Consider the following 10,302-nt stretch of genomic DNA (forward strand, 5'->3'; position numbering starts at 1 on the left):
AATCCTGTGCCCAGAGTAAGTGCAGATGAAGCACAGGAAAACAGAGGGGGTCTTGGCCAACCTGAGAAGGGGCAGAGAGGAGTGGAAGCCCAGACACAGCGGGAAGAGGCAGGGGATGTCTTCAAGCCAGATGTTCCTGCTCATATTCTGCTGTCAATCCCCACCCTCTAAGCCAGGAATCCTCCCTCCCATCCAGCGTCCTTGGATTCTCTCCTAACTCACCATCTTAAAAGTCCTATGAACTTGGCTGGGTGCAGTGGCTCATGCCTGTAATCCCAGCACTTTGGGAGGCCGAGGCGAGGGGATCATGTGGTCAAGAGATAAAGACCATCCTGGCCAATATGGTGAAACCCCAACTATTAAAAATACAAAAATTAGCTGGTGTGGTGGTGCACACCTGTAGTCCCAGCTACTCGGGAGGCTGAGGCAAGAGAATCGTTAGAACCTGGGAGGCGGAGCTTGCAGTGAGCCGAGATTGTGCCACTGCACTCCAGCCTGGGGGACAGAGTGAGACTCTGTGTCAAAAAAAAAAAAAAAAAAAAAAAAAAGTCATGTGAACTTATTCAGACTGAGATGTGACTGCTTTGGGTTAACCCCATCCAATGTGATGTAACAAGAGGATTGTTACAATTGTTACAAAGACCATTGTGAGGAAGGTCGCAAAAAGAAGGAAAAATTTGGAGAAGAAAGTATTTGAGGTGACACAGGGAGCCCTCTGGGACTGCTATCTGCCTCCTATATGGACACACCTCTGTTAAAATAATGTAGGTGGTGCTTCAGGGTTCAAGTCCTGGAGCCACATGGCCACAGTTCATATGCCTGGTTCTACCTCTTGCTAGCAGTGTAAACTTGGATAAGTCCTTGAGTTCATTTGCCCCAGAGCTAACCCATACAAAGTACTTTGAATAGTGCCTACCACATAAGACAGAGACAATAAATGTCATCAATAATTATTATCACAACATATACACAGTACACAGTTTCAATCTCCCAAGAGAAATGAGAATCCTTGAGAGAAGGACCCATGTCTGGTCATCTTTGAGCCTAGTTCACACAAGGCAATCCATAAATGCTGACTGAATCAAGGCGTTAAAGAAGTTAGGTTCTGTGTGGAAGAAAACTAAAATGTGCATCCAAACACAACCTAAGGAAAGCCCAGTGCCACTCCCTCCGGAAAGTCTTCTGTGATGGGGCCGTAGCCAAAGCTATGGGCCCTGATGGGAACCCCATCTGCACCCTGCACTTCTCCCTTATGACCATTTGTTGAAAACCCTTGTTTGATTCTTTTTTATCACAAGAGAAAGCTTCTTGAAAGCAGCAACCATGTCATTTATCATGAAATGTAATCACCACTTTTCCCCTAGTTCCTTGCACAATATTACTACATAGTAGATGTTCAATAATTATGTTTAAGTAAAAAAAATCATATTACAGTAAGTCCTCACTTAATGTCCTACACAGGTCCTTGAATAACTTTCTTTTGTTCAGTGTTGTTTCATTAAAACCGATGAGAAAAATGGCTTTGTAATACATCATTTCACTTAAAGTAACGGTTTCCAAGAACCTATCAATGACATTAAGGGAAAACTTACTGTGCTATTATTTTGTAGAGTCTTATATTGTACAAAATACTCATCTAATTCTCATAGCTAGTGATACTTTTATTAACCCCATTTTACATGCCAAAAAAATCAAGGTTCACACGAGTGCGCTGCTGCTCTCCACCTGGGCGATGGGAGTAAAACCCTGTCACAAAAAGAAAAACAAAAAAGTCAAGGCTCAGAAAGAGAAATTATTCTGTGGTCAAACACACATAGGATGTAAACCCAGGTCTGTCTGGCTCAGAATTTACTCTATTACATGAACTCCTCTCTAAAGCGCTAGATCCAGGCTTACACACAGAAAACTAAAGGGAAAAGTAGTGTTCATATACAAATTCCTTTCAAGCTCTATTATTCATATTTCCCTAATCTAACTTTGTACTTTAATTAAATACTGAATTTGATGGATAGGTTCTGTGTAAGTCTCATTGCTAAGGAACTCTGAACAAAGAAAACAGGTCAGCATATTTTAACAGTTCTGTTTTCAGCAATGTTGGTGACAAAGGAAAAAAATCAATAGAGAAAACTGTGTATTAGGAAATAAACACTGGACTAATGGTAAATCAGAATGTTTTGAGCAAAAACCAGACAAAATTGGATTCTACTTATGCCTTTCCACCATTTAATTCTTCAAAATCCTTGAATTTTTTCAAGGGGAAATAATATGCATTGCTTTGAACGAGAGAGAGAACAGATGTAAACCATGTCTTGTAAATTTGAGTTTGTACCCCAGAACTTTAGTTCCCACATCCTTACCTGCAGCCTTTTTTATTTGTGCTGTGAGAGTGCAAATATGTCCAGCAAGAAGGAAATAGCTCTCAGCTTGCAAAAAAAGCTTCTAGAGGGAGGTTCCAGAGAACTGAAATGATGAGGCTGGCACGTGAGAAAGGCTACAATCATCAGGGAATTTTTGAAGTGCCCCAGGAATTTGATGGGTCTCTGAACTAGGGGGCAGAACACTGATTTCATTTTCATTGCTTTACAGTGACACTCTATAATGTGATGTGGTGTGTGTGAACGATTGCATGTGTGATTTTGTGTGTGATATGGTGTGCGTGTGTGTGATTGTATGTATATAATGTGGCATATGTGTGATTAAGGCTTGTGATTATGTGTGTGTAAATATATTGAGGATCTATATCAGAGAGAGAAATCAATTACCCCTGTGCTTAGGTAGGGGAATAGACTGCAGCAAAAGATTCAACAACACCCAGCAATGTACTGATGAGTGTGAGCAAAGCAGGAGTCCCAAAGCCAAATGATACAACCTTTTACTGCAGAAAATACAACTAGGCTTGATTTAAAAAAAAAAATTCTTACATAATTTATAGCAAAATTAGATATTGGTCTTTGTCTATCACTTTGGCAAAAGTTAAAAAAATTGATAATAGCCAGTGTGGGCAAGATGTGGGAGACTTGACATTTGTGTACATATCTGGTGGCAGTGTATTTAGTACACTGCTGGAGGGCCATTGGCAATATGTTCAATGTAAATTATACTCACTCTTTGATCCAGCAATTCCATGTTGTTGGAATTTATCATAGGAAAAAAAGGGTAAGTGTGGAAAGATGTAAGTGAAAAGACACTCCTTGCAGCACCATGTGTAACAGGAGCAATCTCATCAACGATAGTATTTATTTGTTGAATAAATAATAATACTTCTATTTGAAGGATGAGCTGTAGTGCTGTAGGTAATGACCCAGAAAGATGTCCAATATACTCACAGTGTTAAGGCAAAAGATAACCTTGCCATATGTTTTTGTTTCAAAAAAATAAAATTGTGTTAACATTTATAGAAAATATTTGGAATGATTAATAACAAAATATTAACAGTGGGTTATGACTGAAGTGGATGACATTGGGGATAGGGAGAGAATTTTACTTTCTATTCTATACATAATTTTTTTTTCCAAAAAATCATATATTATGTCTATACTTGTGGGGAAATAACAGTAAGGATGTTTCTATTTAGAAACGAAGGAAGAAAGGAAGCTTTTGCAAATACCTATGGTAGAGCAGACTCAGTTTATATCTCTCCATTTCTGATCTGAGGCTATGGCCAAATTTCCAGGCTATGCAACCAACTAAAAATTCAAATCACCAAATTTCTAAATCTGTTTTCCCATTTATTCATAGCCTGTTATTTCCTGTGCAGCCTATGTATCTGTAGCCATCTGGGCAAAACAGAGCTGCTGCAGTAGACAAGCAAGGTAAGTCCTTTCCCAAGAGCCCATCTTGTGCTTGTGACAGATACAGAAAAAAGGAGAGCTTTGGTCGTAGAGGGCCTTATAGATGGTTTAATTTTTTGGATAGTAAAAATGAAAGCAAGGACTACCTATGCTCTTACAACCAAACAATTAAAAGACATTATTAAGAAGGCATGCCATTTAGCATAGAAATGTAAAGACCATCTTTTTATACATAGCAATAATATTTAGATTTTAAAGTGTATGTAGAATAATTTAAAAAGTACCTACTTTCAACAATGCTGCAGTTCTATTCAATTGTTTTGGACTTTTCTGCCTGTGACTTGCTGAAATACAGCCTTTCATCATTCATAGCATGTCTTTTCATAAAATACCATACTTCTCCTCTGTGCAAAAACATAGCTTCCATTACAAGGGAAAAGGCACCTTAAATCTTACAAACCATAAAAAATTTCATTTTGTGTCACATTTTTAAAATTTATTGTGAATTTCATATTTATCCCTTGGCTTAACCATTTTCCACGTGGACTTTTTTCAGTTTTTTAATCTTTAACCACTACTATTTCCTAAAACATTTTCTCTTTCTTTACCTTCTCTTCTCTACCATCACTATTTCCTATTTCTTTGTAATCTACAAATAAAATCCTAAGTATATTAGATCTGTTCTATTTAAAATAATTCTTGGAGAAAAGCCTCTTGGAAATTAAGGAATTATACAGGCCAATACTGTAACTCATCTATCTTATACATTTCTTTAGAATGTGAGTTCTTTTTGAAGTGGATACATCTAAATTTTTATGTTTCTTGTTGTATAACTATAAAAAACAAGCAAGGAAAGAGAAGGAAATATCTTCAGACAATGCAAATTAATTGCAGTTGAATCAGGAGTCCTAATTCTCCATTACAACCAAGGTATTTTTAGGATTAATACATATAATTTTTTTTAATTCTGAAAATAGATCTTCCTATGAAGAGAAACAGGAATCCACTGTTGATGCTAATTTTTCTGAGAAGACTACTGGTCAGTTTTACCTGGCATGCAGCTTCCTTCACTTTGACAACAAAAACTATTTTGATCTCCCTGGCATCAGCGCTTTGTCAGTAATCTGAAGGACAAGAGGATGCAGTAAAGCAACAATAAGTAACTGTGACCTCATATATGGAGCCTAGAATTATAAGAAAAGAGTCAGAAATACACTCCATGTTGTCATCTTTCTTTGTACATGCTCATATGTGGGGCACATACAGATGGGCAAATCAGGTGCCAAGCAAAATAGATTACATATGATTCTGAATTAGGTACAAGTTTGTGACTTTGGTGGCTAATTGACTTGAATCTGACATGTAGCAGCTCTCAGCCTCAGTCTCCTTCAGATATTTGAAGCCTTATTGTAAAAGATTCAACCACTACAGAGGCTTCAGAAGCGCTAGACTCTTCCTTCACCTCTTACATTTTTACCCCCACACCAAACGAGGATTGAACTGTTAATAATTTTTTGGGTTTCTGTGAAGACCTTTTCTTCCTCTTTTTTTTTTTTTTTTTTTTTTTTAATTTGACAGAGTCTTGCTTTGTTGCCCAGGCTAGAGTGCAATAGCAAGATCTTGGCTCACTGCAACTTCTACATCCCAGGCTCAAGGGATCCTCCCACCTCAGCCTCACAAGTCAAGTAGCTAGTACCACAGGCACATATCACCATGCCTAGCTAATTTTTTAATTTTTTAGAGTCGAGGTCTCACTTATTGCCCAGACTTGTCTCAAACTCCTGGACTCCAGAGATCCTCCTGCTTCAGCCTCCCAAAGTTCTGGGATTACAGGAGTGAGCCACCAGTGTGGTGGTGGCTAGTCCTTTTTTTATGTCACCACTTGGATATAAATATAGAGAAAATCTTGATCTTCTTATTGTATTAATGGAGAAATACAGCTTTGGTGATTATGGTGGATTACATGGTTGTTGCCTACTATTGGGTCCTCTTCTTAAAAGGATAGCACACATCCTTGTCTATTGCAGTATGATTTGCAGTTCCTCCCAATATGTACATCTGAGAGAGTGGAAATTTACATAGGCAATTTGAACTTCCCGTCTAGATCTCAGAGAAGTCTGAAATAAAGTGATGTGAAAATTTGGGGGTTGTCATATGAATAATGGTGCTGTTCTCTAAATCAGGGAACCATGGAGACGGGCCAACATCCCAGTTACTGTGACTATGTATAAATAAAAAGTGCTTTTCCTTCTACATTAACACTAAACACATCCCACTTCACTTCCGACACCAGATGTGTCAGGGGTTCCCCACACACCAAGCAATTCTCCAGCAGACACCAACTGGGTGTCCTATAATTTAACTCAATTCTGAGACTATCTCCTTGGAGTTAGAGTCAGATCCCACAGGTTAAAGGCTCAGTCCCACAAGATTTCCCCCACTTCAGATGCCAATTGCAAGTAGTAGGTTGTCACCTACACTTCTGACAAACTAGCTATACATCAAGGTTCCCAAAACCCTCTTCTTCAATTTGCTAGAATGGCTCACAGAATTCAGTGAAACACACTTTCTGGCTTATTATATTAATTAAAAATATGATAAATGATACAGATGAGCATCAAGATGGAAGAGAAGCATAGGTCAAGGTATGTGGGAAGGGTTGTGGCGCTTCTATGCCCTCTCTGACACCATCCTCCAGGCACCTTCATGTGTCCAGCTATCTGGAAGCTCCCCAAACCCTGTTTTTTGAACTTTTATGGAAGCTGTATTACGTAGTCATAAATGATTACAGCATTGGCCATTGGTGATCAATTCAGCCTTCAGCTCCTCTCCCCTCTCTGGAGGTCCGGTGGTGGGGTTGGAAGTTCCAACCCTCTAATCACATGGTTGGTTCCCCTGGCCACCAGCCCCCAACCAAGGCTCTCCAGGATCCCACCCAGAGTCACCTCATTAGAACAAAAGATGCACCTTTCACTCAGGAAACACCGAGAGATTTAGAGCTCAGTCTCAGATGCTCCTATCACTCAGGAAATTACAAAAAATTTGGGAAACCTGTCTCAGAATATTTGAGCTCTAACTCAAATATTAAAACAAAAGATTCTCCTAGCACCCCATCTCCAAGGGTATTAGAAGCTGTCTCGGGAACTGGAGGCAGAAACCAAATATATATTTCTTGTTATAAATCACTATACCCCAAAACTTAGTGCCTTAAAATAACAACTACATTGTGTCGTGTTCTCTCATGGTCTGGGATTTGACGGGCTCCAGCAGGGCACTTCTCGCTCAGAATTCCTTACACGGTTTTAGGCAGAATGTGGCTCATTCACATGTCTGGTACCTGGGCCCAGAGAGACTGTGGCATCAGCTGAGGATCCTCCCACATGTTTCTCTGTCTCCATGTTGTCTCTCCCCATGGTCTCTCCAGCAAGATCACTTCAGCTGTGTGTCTTCCATGACAGTTTAGGACTTCCAAGGTTCCTATGCCAAGAGAGTGACTCATCCATGAGCTGCATCCTCTTTATGGCCTCAGAAGTCCTCTGGCATCACTTCTCCTGTACCCTGTTAGTACAAGCAGCAGTCACAGGCCCCTTAACAAAAATTCAGGGGGAAAGAACACAGATCCCCATCTCTTTGTGGGAGGAGTATCTTATTTTAAGAAGCACGTGGGGGATGGGATATATCTCTAGCATCTCTTTGGAAAATATAATCTGCCACAACCAGATTTAGGATACTAGTAAAATGGACGATAGGGATATTGTCAAAATGCCTGTGAATTAAAAATTATTATTGCCATCGTTAAAATTACAACTTAAATATTTTCACCCAAACTACTGGTAAAAGTGGAAATGATGAGTCTAAAATTAAGCTATAATCACATATTTCTTTTTCATTAAGGGGAAGCATTTTACTCATCTTTATATCACTTTAATATGTATATTAATAAAGATTTACATGAATAAGTTCACTGATCTCTACTACTCAAAACTTTTTTCCTTATCTTTACAGAAGTTGATTACTAAAAACATGTAAAGTTCAGTATAAATAAGATTAATGGGAAGACTTTATTAGAAATACATTGATAAATTGTTCATAATAAACTTAATTTCCTTACCTTCTGGGAACAGAGCAAACATTTAACATGAGAAAACAGGACTGTAAACCAAGTTATTTATTCAGAAAGCTACAAGTTTCTGGGATTCATGTACTGTACAAAAGCAAAAGACACCGTAAAGAATACAGCCATACATAAGAAAGTAATCAGGCAGAGATTTCTGTCAGTGTTTCTAAATTATTTACAACAAATTGATCTCAGTTATTCTTTTAATGCAATTCAGAATATTCAGTTATAAAAGTAGTCATGTTTTCAATAATGAAGATAAGAGTACCTAAATAAAAATACTAATAAGGGATTTATAATTGCATGACGGCTGACGTGTAAATTCATGGACAAAATTTCTAGTTATGAACTGTTCCATCAGCTACTGATTTGTTGTACAAAAATTGCTACATCCACTCTATTGGATTAAAGTTAACTGAGCAATATAATGAGTCATTAATAGACACAGAAACCACTTTGCCAGTATTGTCATGTTTGTTCAAATCCTAATGAAACAAAACAGATTTACTATTGAATGTTAAATCCTAACCTCTATATTGGTATTGTATAGAAGGCATATTTTTAACAGAGCTAAACATCACATTATTTTCTATTTTTAAGTATTGATACCCGAATATTACGGGCATTTCATCTATTGGATAACAATAGGATAAATAAAAATTTATTTGGTAATTAATCTAAGATACTGTGATTTTGCCCAAAAAAGTTCTAAAAATCATTTGCCAAACTCCCAATCAGCTGGAAAATTTCACGCCTGGCAGACTTGTCTTAATGTCCCTTGAAAGCACAAGTGTTTGTTCATATAACTAAAAGGTCTAGGATAAATCTTTCAGTGCATTCAGAGTCAGCAACTCAGATAATGTCATCATAGCCTCTCTTTCACTGCCTGTATTGAATGTAGTCTCTCTCTCAGGGAGAGCCCTTCCAGTGTCCTGGCTTGAAACACTGGGGTTTGCTTTATAACACTTCAGCAAGCAGGTAAAGAGAAGAGGAAAGAAAAGGGACGGGGAGAGGTGATGAGAGTGGAACAGAAGGGTCGGGGAGGGCAAGAGGAAGGAGGGAGGAAAACGGAAGTGGAGAGGGAGGGAGAAAAGAAAGAAGAGTAGAGGAAAAAGAAAAAGACAAATGCAATAAATGTGGAAACATGATAACTGTTGAATCTGGGTGATAAGTATGAATATGTAGGGATTCATTATATTCTTCTCCCTGACACTTTAGGGTTTTAAAATTTTTCAAATCTTTTTAAATTTAAGTTTTAATTTATGAAGCATCGATCCAGAAAAATAAAGGACTAAAACAAGGAAGAAGAAAGCACATGACCAAGCAGAGGAGAGGTCCTGCACAGAAAAATGGTGTGGTCCAAAGATGACCGTGTGCAACAGCCCTGGATCAACCCGCCACAGTGAAGCGGCACAGCAGTGAGGGCAGGAATAATTGACAGATCATCAGACATGATTAAACCATTTGGGGAAAGCTTCTTAACAGTGTAGAGCAGACCTAATGGAGCATTTGGAAAAGATAAGAATAGGCCTATAGGAGACTAAGGGGCTAAAACACATAAAGCAGTTTTTAATTCAAAAAAAAGTTTTTAAGTAGTAAAAAAGGGACTATAGAGCATAATAAAGGGAATCAGTATATTAGCAGGCTATTCAGTAAAATATATTTTCTACATAATCATGTAAGGACTGATATTTTGTTGCTGTTGCAGTAAGATTGTGGCCTAATTAATTATAGTAGAAAAAGGAAGGGAATAAATTTCGGCCAATGCATCTGTAATCTCAGCACTTTGGAAGGCTGAGGCAGGGGGATACCTTGAACCCAGGAGTTTGAGGCTGCAGTGAGCTATGATCATGACACTGCACTCCAGCCTGGGCAACAGAATGAGACCCTGTTTCAAAAAAAAAGAAAGAGAAAAAATTGGAGGAAGTGGTAAAGAGTTAAATCATCAGCTGTGATAAAAGGAAGTCAACAGAAAATGTCTAAAACTTTGGATTCAAGTAATTACAATATATTGAAATTAATATTAGAACAGAGAGTAAAAAGAGTTAAAAGCGGTCTACTCTGATGTGGGAGAAGTAGGGCAGAAACTGCCACTTTTCATTAGAATCCTTGGGTAATATTTGTAACTGTGCATGTATTGTATTGACAACATTTATTTAAGAGTAAAACTAAGTTTATGAACCAAGAAAAACCAAAATTTTAAGTAATTTTAAAAAATGTATCCTTGGAAATGGCTGGTTCAGTTTTATCCTTTAGCTCAAGAGTTTGAAAAGTACCAAAGACACTGGGGAAAATGAGCCCTAATGTCTGCCTTTGACCCGGGAAAGGCAGGGTCTCCAACAGATCACCATTAGGCATCAGTAAGTTCAGGAAAGAAAGAATTCCCTGAGGGCT

General features: G+C 38.2%; 1 long non-coding RNA gene across 1 annotated transcript; it reads right to left on the reverse strand.

Moving 5' to 3' along the window:
• Nucleotides 1–1,640: 1,640 nt before the first annotated feature.
• Nucleotides 1,641–4,945, reverse strand: LOC129049891 (uncharacterized). The gene is made up of 3 exons (XR_008513267.1): nucleotides 4,842–4,945; nucleotides 4,080–4,195; nucleotides 1,641–1,746 (listed from the first exon to the last, which is right to left on the reverse strand). It is a non-coding gene; the product is annotated as an uncharacterized LOC129049891 (long non-coding RNA).
• Nucleotides 4,946–10,302: the final 5,357 nt, after the last annotated feature.

This window comes from Pongo abelii, chromosome 1, assembly GCF_028885655.2.
Source record: "Pongo abelii isolate AG06213 chromosome 1, NHGRI_mPonAbe1-v2.0_pri, whole genome shotgun sequence".
Lineage (NCBI taxonomy): Eukaryota > Metazoa > Chordata > Mammalia > Primates > Hominidae > Pongo > Pongo abelii.